The 13,987-nt window shown below is 41.3% G+C and overlaps 1 protein-coding gene across 7 annotated transcripts in view; it reads left to right on the forward strand.

Moving 5' to 3' along the window:
* LOC110102002 (probable serine/threonine protein kinase IREH1) overlaps positions 1-13,987 on the forward strand; it is an 89,950-nt gene that overhangs the window by 10,824 nt on the left and 65,139 nt on the right. The gene's annotated exons all lie outside the window — the stretch shown is intronic.

The following is a 13,987-nucleotide window of genomic DNA, read 5'->3' on the forward strand; positions in this document are numbered from 1 at the left end:
TGGATGTAACTTATTCAGTGGTTAACCTCAGTTCATAGATGAGTCCCTTCATCTATCTGCAGACAATTGGGTTGATACGTGACGAATACAATCCACACTTTGTGAATTTATCAAGAGGTAGAGATGAAGGAATATAAGGACGTTTCCATCATCAACAATGATCAAATTCTAAGAAAAGACAATCAATTCCCTATAAGCAGAAAAGTTCAATGACACTATTAGAGACCCATTACATATATTCAACATGCTATATGTGGACAAATATAAAAGAACCATGGTAGATAACAACATCTACTAGTGGAAGCAGGAGATTCGTTGGTGCACTACATCTACCCGCATAAATCATACAAGTAGTGCACGACATTCTACCTGTACAAAGCAGTAAATAACTGATCCAAAAGCTGCTACTATACGCCATCGGATTCACAACATTCTTGCAAGCGGACATAAGGCGTCTACAAATACTTTCAAAGTACCCCCGTAAGTGCACTATAGTTTGTATACACATAGGTACATTAAAAGGGGTAAAAGTAATCATGAAACCAGCATGGGCCCCGACGAGCATGTTATTAGTACACACGTGACCTCTAGGGATGCTGCGCGGGTTATTAAATCTGAACCCGATCCTTCTAAGCAAGTAGTAGTCGACAAGATTCAATAAATAATTACAAAATGCCCCCAAACACCCTCATGGGCCCCAGCGAGCGTATTATTGATACACACGTGACGTCTAGGGATGCTGCGCGGGTTAATGTGAATTCTAGTTCGAACCCGATCCTTCTATACAGATCAATAGAAGTCGACAAGGTTCGAACAAACAAACAAATATGTGGCCTTGGCGACCAGAATATTTGTTTTAATCCATTCATATTAGGCCTTTAAAGCCTAAATCAAAAGAATTCACTCTCAAAGGTATAAAGTCTACGAAACCCGATCCTCTATCGACAGCCAGACATAGTCGACAAGGTTCAAGCTTTAAATGAAAATAACCCCTAACACCCCGATGATGGTCGCGTTGAATAATAAATCTCAACCGGAGGGGTCCATTCCAAGTACTCAAAATTCCATTCAAAGTACTCAAAATTCCATTCCAAATACTTCAAATGCCCATGAAAATCCAAAACTCCAGAAAATCCCAAAACCCCAAAAATATTTAAAATGAAATAAGTCCATCAACCCACATAAAACAAAATTCATCCACCCTCCGCAACAGTCTGCTGGGGTGGACAAATCAAAATTTACTTTAGCTCACAAAGAGCCAAATGCGTAGTCGAAAATATCACTAGGATCCATTCTCAAACAATCTCCTGCTAGTAAGGACATGATACGTGTCCTTTAACCGACGGTTTGCTGCCAAATGGCACCGCAAGATAAACGGTTATGACCCGGGGCCCTTTGAACCGAGTGATTTTGCCGCCAAATGGCACCACGAAATACCGGTTATGGCCAGCACCGTTACAATCCTTATTGGCATCAAATCATTGAGATATGAATCAATAGGATATGATTGATAGGGCACAAAGCCCTCTGTTAGCTAAGGTGGATTTAATTTTGTCCCCTTAGGCAAATACCCATCCCCGATCTACAAGGTCCCCTTGGACGAAGAAACCCATGGCTGCCGACAAGGATCCTTCTGTCAGGTTGGGTCGACTACCTCCTCTGACTAAGTAGACCAGGGACCATGATGGCCCAGGACGATGGAACCATGGGATCTTGATCGGGTCTATCATCCATTCCCCCACCATCCGCTTTATGTGCAAGATGGTGCAATTTCTTATTTAAATATCAAAATTTTCAATCTCCAAATTTTCCAAACCCTTCCAAATACCCAAATTCAAACACAATTTTCAAATCCAAATCTATGCTGCTACTATATGCCAGATACCACGTATCTCTACGTATCTGATTGACGACTAGCCTTAATCGAAAGTTCTCTCTAGTTATCGGGAGGGGTAATTAACTATAGGAGCTTGCGCCTATTGGAAACCAGAACTCATATCATAAAGTCCTCACAAAATGAGGGCGAAATCTCTGGGTAGTGTCTTATCTACAAACCCATATGCCTTCCAAAATTTACCTCGGAACTTATCAGTTAAAACTCCCTCGCCGAATAAAAAGAAAAGCGGCGGGGAGGCCGGGGCCGAATTTTCGGAGCCCACAAACCATTTGGTGCTTTTAGCTACCATCAGTTTTTCGGTTGCTTGCCAGTATGGTGAGGAGCTTAAAATGCAATCGAACCTGTTGCTATATGTAGGTAGAATCTCATATGATTCCAAGCTCTAGTTACAAGGAGTTTGGTGCTATGCTGATGTTGACTGTAGGTAAGCTTGTAGTGAACCTAGATGCATGATCCACTAGTTGATTTGCTTGAATGTGACGATGAAGACAGGACATTTTCACAAAAGATTGACTAGAGATATTCTACATTTGTTGCTTGCTCTGCTAAACAGGCAACATCGATGCATATGGAATGTCAGAATAGTCTTGATAATGATGCCGGTACTATCAAGACTGATTGGTTCAACAATCAGTCCACTTTGAATTTTTTTATATATTTTATCCTATTGATAGTTATCCTAGTCATCAGACATCAATAGGATTAGTTCTTATCATAAATAGAGCTCCTTCCTACCTCCGCTAAAAATCATCTTGGTGTTCTTCCTGTCGTCCAGCCCTCTTCCGCAAGAAACCCCATTCAGAACCTGTAAGAGTTATCGTTTCCTTCCAGACTGCAAGAACTGTCGCCACCTTCCCCTACAGCAGCCAAAAGTGGCTGTCCAGCAACCCGCAGGAACCAACTGGGGTTGTTCAGCAGCTGTTCACTTTCTTCCAGATCATCAGAACCGCTGTAATCCACAAGAATAGTTGCAAGAATATTTGCCCAGATGCTGTCCTTCTTCTTCCAAGTCATCAGAATTGATGTAAGCTGTTTTCCCGGTCACAAAAGGTTAGCCGAACAACTTCCCTTCTATTTTCCCTTTAGCATCGGGTTCTGGTGTCATTTGGCATCAAAGCTATCAAGCATGCCATCAAGATGAATCAATCCTCGAACCGTTCAAAAAACATCCATCAAAGAATTACAAAGGGAGATCCATCAATTACTAGAGCAGCTTGTGGTGTTGGAACTTCATCATACAACCGAACATCGAAATGAAGGGAACTATCAAGAAGACGAAGAAAATCCTTTTCATCTAGAAGTCTCTATTGGTGAAGAACCACCTCTTTGCTACTATCAACGCGAACCAAGAAGACCCTTGCACGATTTTGGAATCAAGATCGATTTTCCGGACTTTGAAGGAAGATTGGATCAGAATGAATTTCTCAATTGGCTACACACCGTGGAGTGAATCCTTGAATATAAAGAGGTACCCCTTGATTAGTAGCTATGAAACTAAAAGGTAATGCTTCTTTGTGGTGGGAGAATTTGAAACGAGCAAGGTAACGTGAGGGAAAACCCAAGATCAATTCTTGGGAAAATGATGAGGAAAGAAATGCAGCAGAAATTTCTTCCTGAGCATTATCACCAAGACGTGTTCATAAGGCTCCACAGCCTTCAACAACAAAATCTCATTGTCGAAAATTACGCCGCTTAATTTGAACAGTTAGGATTGAAATGCAACTTGGTAGAGCTTGAAGAAAACACCATAGCTCGATTTCTTGTAGGGTTAAAACCTTCTATTTCCAATGTGGTCCAACTACAACCATATTAGACAATAAATGATGCAACAATTTTGCTCTCAAGGTAGAAAAACAACAAAGAATACGAAAAAACCAATTTCAGCAAGTGACCAGGTCTAAACCAATTGTCCTGCACAATGCAGAATGACCATGATAAAAGAAACACCAAGCAAAACCACCCTTCAAACATAACAAGAAGTCGATGAGTTGATAGAAGAACAAATTGTACATACTGATGAAGGAGAATTGTTGGTGGTTCGACTTATTTTAAATATTCGAAACGAAAATTAATGTAAGAAGTCAGTGTGCTGTTCATTTTTTCATTGGGAGCAAGTTACTAGAATAAGTTCTGTGTGATGTTGTTTTTATGGACACTTGTCACCTTTTTTTTGGACGTTCTTGACAATACGACCGCTGGACTAGCACAGCAAGTTCAACACACCTACTCCTTCCATAAAGAAGGGCAATTAATGGTTATTCTACCTTCTAAAGAACATATCAAACTCACAGAACCCAATCATGAAATAGTGCCATAGTCTTTCTTCATACAAACTTGCAAGGAAGACGACTATAGATTGGCTTTGATGGTTGTTGATCCGGAGAAGCAAAAACCACCAATATATCTTGTCCAACAATTGTGGCTTTAGATTAACCTGAAGCCTCTCCCCGTCAAGGAGAATGATGCTGGTCCTATCAAGACCAGTTGGTTCATGATTCATCTATCAGTCCACTTTGATTTTTTTTTTTTAATATTTTGTCCTATTAGTAGTTATCCTAGCCATCAATAAGATTAGTTCTTATCCTATCATAGTCATCAAGGGGCTCAATTCTTATAAATAGAGTATCCTCTATCTATTGTATCTCAATTTTTTTGGTTGAGAAATAAAATCCCAAAATTTAGATTTTTGTATTTTGTTTTCTTTTTTTGTCGCCTGAAATGAATCTCGGTGGTGGCCGCCTCTCACCTTCATGTGCACCTCCTACCTCTGCAAAAAATCATCCTGGTCTTCTTCCTGTCGTTCAGCCGTCTTCCGCAAGAAACCGCATACTACAAGCTGTTATTGTCTTCTTCAAGAAACTGCAAGCTGTTGCTGTCCATCCATTTTAGAATGTCTAAGAACTGTCTGTTTCCTTTTAGGCTGTAGTGCTGTTTTTATCTTTTTTTCTAACCGCAAGAACTGTCGCCAACTTTCCTACGATAGCCAAACGTGGCTGTTCAATTGCTATCAGCCACCTTCACAACCCGTAGGAACCAATTGGGGTTATTCAGCTGTTGTTCACCGTCTTCCAGGTCATCAGAACTGCTTTAAGCCACAAGAACAACCACAAGAACAGTTCTCCAGCTATTGGCCATCTTCTTCCAGGTCATCAGAACTGTTGTAAGCCGTAAGAACAACTGCAAGAATATTTGTTCAGCTTCTGTCTTTCTTCCAAATCATCAGAATTGTTGTAAGATGTTTTCCCATGTCACAAAAATTTAGCCGAATAGCTGTCCTTCCATTTTTCCTTCAGCATCAGGTTTCGGTGTCAGATAATCTCTTCCTATATCACTTGAATAGCGACACAAATAATAATCGACGTGAGAAATTAATTTAGGCAAGCTTGCTGTCCCTTCAGTTTTGCTGCAGTTTTTTTTCCTTGCTTATGAAAAGCTGTGGTGATGCTTCGGTTTCCCCCTTCGCAGCTATCCCTTTAGTTCCTATTTGTTGTAGTTTTGAGGTGCTCCTATTGGCTGGATGAGAAATGCTTTAATTACCTGCATTTATTGTTCTTTTCCCCTTTTTTTCCCTATAAATAAGGGCTAGTTTCCATTGTTTTGTGTGTGCGCGTCTAATTTTTGGAATGTAGCCCGCGGGTTTTATTCTAGCTTGCGAGCTAGCCTCCTTTCCCCTTTTCCTTTACTATTTCATATCGGTTTTCTATCTCTTCCTTTTTATCCACAATTTCCGCCCCATCTGTATCATTCTTCTCTTAATATTTATAAGTTGTATGGTGTTATGTCCTGTGGAAGTGTTGTTTTTTTTTGCAAGTTGAAGTTATTAAGTATGTCTCTTATAATAATATTGTTGGTTCTATCTATATTTGTTCTATGGAAGTGAAGGAAGACTTAGTTTTTTTTTTTTTTTTGCAAAATCTTATTTACACCAAATTGGTATCAAAGCTTTGGTTTTTTTTAGTCTTCCTTTCTTTTTTCTTTAGAAAAAAATTAAAAATAATATGGACAATCATCAACAAGCCGAAGTTTCAAATTATGATGTAAAGGAGTCTTAAGATGAATTTCATCCTATATATTTTGAAAGTCAGCATTTTATGCCAACTATTCCAGAAGAGAAAATTACAACAACCAGATGAGTTTCATTACAAGGATGTTCTACTGATCCACTTCAGAATGAACTTTACAAAATACAAGAGAAAATATATTTATGTGCAGAACGATATAAAAATAGGAAGGGTTTGCTTCAAGCCAAGTTTATAGAAGAAAAAAAGATGATCCAAAGGAAGTATGCTGCTTTAATTCACGAATTAGATATGACTCAATCAGCACATAATCTTGGTTTTGAAACTGTCTCATTATGGGATGAGAATTCTTCACATAAGGAGAATTGATGTAGGCATGCTAGCTGTCCCTTTGATTTTGCTGCAGTTTTTTTTCCCTGCTCATTAAAAGCTGTGTTAATGCTTCGGTTTTTCCTCCTTAGTGCTTCGGTTCCCCCCTTGGCAGCTGTCCCTTCTATCCCTGTTTGCTACAATTTTGAGGTGCTCCTATTGGTCATATGAGAGGTGCTTTAACTACTTACATTTATTGTTGTTTTCCACTTTTTTCTCTATAAATAAGGGCTGGTTTCCACTATTTTGTGTGTGTGTGTGATTGATCTTTAGAATGTAACCTGTGGGTTTTATTCTAACTTGTGAGCTAGCCTCCTTTCCACTTTCCCTTTACTATTTCATCTCGGTTTTCTACATCTTCTTTTTTATCCATAGTTTCCGCCCCATCTATATCATTGTTCTCTTAATATTTATAAGTTGTATGGTTTTATGATTTTATGTCCTATGGAAGTGTTGTTTTTTTTTTTTTACAAGTTGAAGTTGTTAAGTGTTTCTCCTATAATAGTATTGTTGGTTCTATCTATATTTGTCTAAATTGAAAGTGAAGGAAGGCTTCTAGTTTTTTTTTTTGCAAAATTTTATTTGCACCAGAAATGAAGTTTGTGGGTATTGCTCACCCACATATTCACAAAAATTTACATAATGAATACTACAACAACATCAAGCCTTTGTCCCACTATGTGGAGTTGGCTACATGAATTCTTTTTCGCCATTGTGTCCTGTTAAAATTCAAATTCTCATTTAAATCTAATAAAGAACGATCATTTCTAATATTTTCTATCCAAGTCTTTTTAGGTCTACCTCTTCCTTTCTTAACATAAGTCAAATCTAATACCTCAACTTTGCTATCCGGATGATCGGAAGGCTTCTGTTTAATGTGATCAAACCATCTAAGGCGTCTCTCTCTAATCTTATCTTCCACTGGAGCTACTCCAACCTTTTCACATATATGCTCATTTTTTTTCCTATCTCTAAGGGTAAAGCCACTCATCCATCTAAACATCCTCATCTCTGCAACACTTAACTTAGTATTACGCTTCTCTTTTAATGGCCAACATTCGGCACCATAAAACATTGCAGGTCTCTCCACCATATTATAGAATTTTCCATTAAGTTTGAGGGGGACTTTCCTATCGCACAACAACCCCGATGCATTCCTTCACTTCAACCATCCAACTTGAATTCTGCTGATAATATCCCCATATATTTTTTATCACTCTGAACAATAGATCAAAGATATCTAAAAGGTGTACTCGTATTAATGATTGATCAACCAAAGTCACAATTCCCTTACTAGGTCTACTGCTACTAAAATTACACTCAATATATTCAGTTTTAAATCTACTCAATAGAAAACCTTTAGACTCAAAGATTGACTTCCATAATTCTAGTTTACCTTCAACTCCCTCTCTAGTCTTATCAACAAGAAGAATATTATCAGCACAAAGCATACACCAAGGTACATCCTTTTGCAAATGTCTAGTGAGAACATCCATGACTAAAGCAAAAAGATATGAACTTAAGGCTGATCCTTGATGTAATCCAACCGAAATAGGAAAATACTTGGTCAAACCACCTTGTGTTTGAACACGAGTAATATCTCCTACATATGGGTCTTTAATGATTTGAATATAAGCGTTATTAACTCCTTTCTTTTCAAGAACTCTCCATAGCACTTCTCTTGGAACTTTATCATATGCTTTCTCTAAATCAATAAATATCATATGTAGATCATCCTTATTCTCTCTATATTTCTCCATCAAACCTCTCAATAAATGTATGACTTCCATAGTAGACCTACCTGGCATGAATCCAAATTGATTTTGAGAAACATTAGTATCACGCCGCAACCTATGCTCCATAACTCACTCCCATAGTTTTTGATGCGGTGCATCTTAGCCAGCGGGTGCACTCTATACTTTATATCAGTTATTATAATATTTTCCTATTATCTGCTTTCTATTACCGTTGCAATTCCACTAGCGTAGTTTCCTTTTATGTGACTGTTTAGTACAAAGCTTCTTTTTAGTTGCTGTAGGCATTTTCAGCAAGAGACAGCTCTCTTGATAGTTAGTTTTGTATATCTTCTCTTGGGGAAGATGACCAAGGCAGTTGATCAAATATACATTTTGGCAACAAGCCATTTACTATTTCATCGCCTCTGTGTTTGTTCTTTGTGTGCACCTGCTTCTCCTGTGTTTACCACAACATCTTTGGTATCAGAGCCAGAAGGTTCGGGCAGATGGCAGAGTCCAGCAAGCGTGTGTCGAGCGGGGATGACCGAAGTTTGGAGGCGCTTTGGGCCGCACACGCTGGTATCGAAAGACGTCTTGATGACATTGCGGCTACAGTGGACAGACTCATGGCAGCTCTACGCCGAGAGCCCCCAATGATCCGCACAGGAGAAGTTAACCACCGTGCGGGAAGACTTGCGCCACTGATTGGTACGCCTGTGGACGGAATAGGCGGATATCAGCATAGGGGGCGTAGGCGAGCTCCCGTGGTACCAGAGCTGTCTGCTTCGGATGACGAGCGTGGCAGCTATAATCCAGAAGAGTTGTTGGATTCAGACGCTGATTTGGGAGATCATCGCCAGCGATGTCCTTGTGGTCGTGACAGACACCAGGGGGAGTTTCGAGTAAAGCTTGACATACCGTTCTTTGACGGCATATTACATATAGAGGATTACTTAGACTGGGAGCGATCCGTCGAAAACTTCTTCGACTACATGGAGATTGAACCTGATAAGCAGGTGAAATATGTTGCTTGCCGACTCAAAGGAGGAGCGAGCGCGTGGTGGTCGCAGCTGTTGCAATCGCGACAGAGAGAAGGGCGCGGACCAGTTCGTAGTTGGATGTGGATGAAGCAATTACTCAGGGGACACTTTCTCCCCACTAACTACGAGCAAATGTTGTACTTGAAGTATCAACACTGTGTGCAAGGGAATCGTTCCTTCAGCAACTACACGGAGGAGTTCTATCGGTTATCAGCTCGGAACGATTTGATTGAGACAAACAATCAGCTTGTAGCCCGCTACATTGGGGGTTTGAAAGACCACATTCAGGACAAGTTGGAGTTAAACTCCGTTTGGTCATTGTCGCAAGCAGTGAACTTCGCCCTCAAAGCAGAGATTCAATTGGCGCGACACTCTCGAACTAGCTCTTACCGAAGGTCAGCTACTGAGGGAGGAAATGAGGTTCTTAAACAATCAGGAACTGGTTACCAGCCTGGCACTGCTTACCGCAAACCATCTCCGATGCCAGCGGCCCTGGTGCTCCAGCCAAGTCAGGTTCAGAAGCAAAACTGCCTGTGAAACCGAAATTTCCTTTGAAGGAAAATCCATATCCTCGGCCGCAAGGGATTAAGTGCTTTAGGTGTTTCCAACCAGGTCATAAATCCAATGAATGTCCAAACAGACAGCAGCTGCAATTGTTGGAAGGAGAAGGAGAAACCAGTCCCGAGCAGCTGGAGAACGAGCACGCCACAAATGTGGAGGACGTGGCGAGAGATGAAGGCGACCCTGTAATATGCACATCCTAGAGAAGCTATTATTAGCCCCAAGAAAACAAGGCAGCTCCCAACGGCACTCAATCTTCAGGACCAAATGTACCATTGGAGGAAAAGTGTGCGACTTACTCATCGACAGTGGGTTGCACTGAGAATGTGGTTTCTTGTGTTGTGGTGCAGGCCCTGCAACTGAAGACCACTAAAAACCCGCAACCGTATAAGATAAGCTGGGTCAAGAAAGGTATGGAGATCATGGTAACTGATATGTGCCGGATTCAATTTTCAATTGAAAAACACTATACTTGCGAGGTACTGTGCGATGTGGTAGAGATGGATGTGAGCCATATAATTCTAGGTCGACCATGGCAATTCGACGTGGGTGCGATCCATGACGGACGGGCCAACACATATTCTTTGGACTGGAAAGGTCGGAGACTAAGGCTACTACCACAGATGACAGAACAAGGAACTATGGGAAACCGACCCGCCTTGCATTTTGTTACAGGAAACAGCTTACTGTCCTCATGAAGGAAAATGCCATGTTGTTTGCATTGGTCTTCAAAGAAAAGGCTCCGACAGAAGTCAATTGTGGTGGAAAACCTGAAGTCGATAGTTTACTAGAACAATTTCAAGATGTGCTCGCAGAACCTATGCCAGGCACGCTGCCACCTCTAAGAGCACTTCAACATCAGATAGACTTTGTGCCGGGGGCAACTCTCTCAAATCTGCCGCACCATCGACTCAGTCCTAGAGAACACCAGATTTTGCAACAGTTAGTCGATGAGCTATTGAAGAATAACCTGATCTAGCCGAGCCTTAGTCCTTGTGCGGTGCCGGCACTTTTAGTCCCAAAGAAAGACGGCACTTGGAGGATGTGCATGGACAGCCGTGCAATCAACAAGATTACAGTCAAGTTTCGATTTCCCATACCTCGGATTGAAGAGCTACTGGAACGACTGGCCGGAGCTACGGTATTTTCAAAGCTTGATCTCCGAAGTGGGTATCATCAAATCCGGATTCGGCCAGGCGACGAATGGAAGACGGCCTTTAAGACGCGGCAAGGATTGTTCGAATGGAAGGTAATGCCATTTGGGCTGTGCAACGCCCCTTCCACCTTCATGCGACTGATGACCGAGGTTCTCAAGCCTTTCCTCAACAAGTATTGTGTCGCTTACTTTGATGATATTCTAGTTTATAGTACAACATTGGCTGAGCAAATCACTCATCTATCTGACATCCTTATGGCTCTAAGACAAAATCAACTCTACTTAAATCCAAGTAAGTGTGAATTTGCCGCTTCATCCGTCTATTTTCTCGGTTTTGTGTTGTCCGCCGCAGGTGTACGAGTAGACCAGCGGAAAGTCGACGCCATTACCAATTGGCCGACTCCAGCCTCATTCGCGGATGTACGTAGTTTCCATGGCCTCGCCAATTTTTATCGCCGATTCATCAAAAACTTCAACACAGTAATGGCGCCAATCACCAATTGTCTGAAACTGAAACAATTGCAGTGGGGTGTGGAGCAACAAGCTAGCTTTGAAGCAATTAAATGTGCTTTATCATCGGCGCCTGTACTAGCTCTGCCTAATTTTGACAAACCTTTTATGGTTGATACCGATGCGTCCGCCATTGGCATAGGGGCTGTTCTAAGTCAAGAAAACAAACCCGTTGAATTTTTCAGCGAAAAATTAGGTGACTCGCGACAAAAATGGAGTGTCTACGAGCAAGAGCTGTATGCGGTGGTGCGAGCGCTCAAGCAGTGGGAGCCATATCTCCTACACCAGGAATTTGTTTTATGCAGTGATCACCAGGCATTGCAATACATTAATAGCCAGAAACACATTAATCGGATGCACGCTAGGTGGATCTTATTCTTACAAAGATTCACATTCGTCCTGAAGCACAAGTCGGGGGCGCAAAACAAGGTGGCAGATGCACTTAGCCGGCGACATGCCCTTCTGATTGAATTACGGACGGAGATTACAGGACTTGAATGCCTGAAGGAGTTGTATGCTTATGATGAGGATTTTTCTAAAATCTTGAAGGAGTGTTTATCCAACAACCCATCTCGGGAATTCACTATAAGACATGGTTTCTTATTCAGACATAACCAGTTATGCATACCAGACTCCTCTTGGCGGCCTCAACTCATCAAGGAAGTCCACTGTGGGGGACTAGCGGCTCACGTGGGCAGAAGCAACACCTTTACACAGCTGCAGTCCCCATTTTACTGGCCGCATTTGCATCGTGACGTGCAGCGATTCGTGGAAAGGTGTCCAGTGTGTCAAAGCTACAAGACCGGTGGACAACTTGCGGGATTATACTTATCGCTACCGACGCCGGAGACTATATGGGAAGATCTAAGTCTTGATTTCGTGATGGGTTTACCACGTACAAGACGTGGCCATGATTCGATAATGGTCGTCGTAGACAGATTTTCTAAGATGGCTCACTTCGTGCCTTGCAAGAAGACATTTGATGCTTTAAATGTAGCCCGCATTTTCTTTGCGGAGATTGTCCGTCTCCATGGATTGCCACGAAGCTTGACATCGGATCGTGATGTTAAGTTCATCAGTCATTTCTGGAAGGAATTATGGAAACGACTGCACATAGAAATCAAGCTCAGCTCGGCATACCACCCTCAAACGGATGGGCAAACCGAGGTTGTAAATCAAACACTAGGCAACATGCTTCGTAGCCAAGTTCAAGAGCACCCCAAATTGTGGGATGAACTACTTGGGCAAGCTGAATTTGCCTATAATAGTATGCCAAACCAATCTACAGGAAGAAGCCCCTTCAACGTGGTGTATACCAAGCACCCGAACCATACTGTAGATATTGCGGTGTTGCCCAAATGTGCTAGCAAGTCCGCCTCTGACTTTGCCAATCAATTTTCTACAATGCTGCAGGAGGTAAGACAGAAACTCATTGAGTCCAATTCAAAGTATAAGGAGCAAGCTGACAAGCGTCGCCGCGAACGTATTTTTAAACCGGGCGACTTAGTCATGGTCCGCCTGAGAAGAGAGAGATTTCCGCAGGGGACCTATTCAAAATTAAGCCGAAAGAGGATTGGACCATTCGCCATCCTTCAGCAAATCAATTCAAATGCCAATGTCGTGGATTTGCTGAGTCACTACAACACCTCGCCTACATTTAATGTCGCCGACATCATAGCTTATCATCCTCCGGACGAGGCACCTACAAATGTTTCATCATCAGAGACTGATTCTCCTGTTGGTGGGGGAGAATGATGCGGTGTATCTTAGCCAGCGGGTGCACTCTATACTTTATATCAGTTATTATAATATTTTCCTATTATCTTCTTTCTGTTACCGTTGCAATTCCACTAATGTAGTTTCCTTTTATGTGACTGTTTAGTGCAAAGCTTCTTTTTAGTTGCTGTAGGCATTTTCAGCAAGAGACCGCTCTCTTGATAGTTAGTTTTGTATATCTTCTCTTGGGGAAGATGACCAAGGCAGTTGATCAAATATACATTTTGGCAACAAGCCATTTACTGTTTCATCGCCTCTGTGTTTGTTCTTTGTGTGCACCTGCTTCTCCCGTGTTTACCACAACAGTTTTAAAGTATAACACATTAATTTAATTCCTCTATAATTCGCACACTCCTGTGCATCACCTAAATTGGATGTTTGAAGTATAACACATTAACTCATCAAAAATTTACATAATGAATAATTAATTAAAAAATAAAAATAAAAATACATATAAGAAGTAACAACAACAACAACAACAACATCAAGCCTTTGTCCCACTATGTGGGGTCGGCTACATGAATCCTTTTTCGGCATTGTGTCTGGTTAAAAGTCAAAGTCTCATTTAAATTTAATAAAGAAAGATCATTTCTAATATTTTCTAACCAAGTCTTTTTAGATCTACCTCTACCTTTCTTAACATAAGTCAAATCTAATACCTCAATTTTCCGGATCGGGTCATCGGAAGGCCTCCGTTTAATGTGACCAAACCAGCTAAGGCGACTCTCTCTAATCTTATCTTCCACTGGAGCTACTCCAACCTTTTCACGTATATGCTCATTTCGTATCGTATCTCTAAGGGTGAAGCCACTCATCCACCTAAGCATCCTCATCTCTGCAACATTTTCACGTATATCCTCATCTCTGCAACACTTAACTTAGTATTAGGCTTCTCTTTTAATGGCCAACAATAATACATATAA

The sequence above is a fragment of the Dendrobium catenatum genome, unplaced genomic scaffold (assembly GCF_001605985.2).
Source record: "Dendrobium catenatum unplaced genomic scaffold, ASM160598v2 fragScaff_scaffold_1148, whole genome shotgun sequence".
Classification (NCBI taxonomy): Eukaryota; Viridiplantae; Streptophyta; class Magnoliopsida; order Asparagales; family Orchidaceae; genus Dendrobium; species Dendrobium catenatum.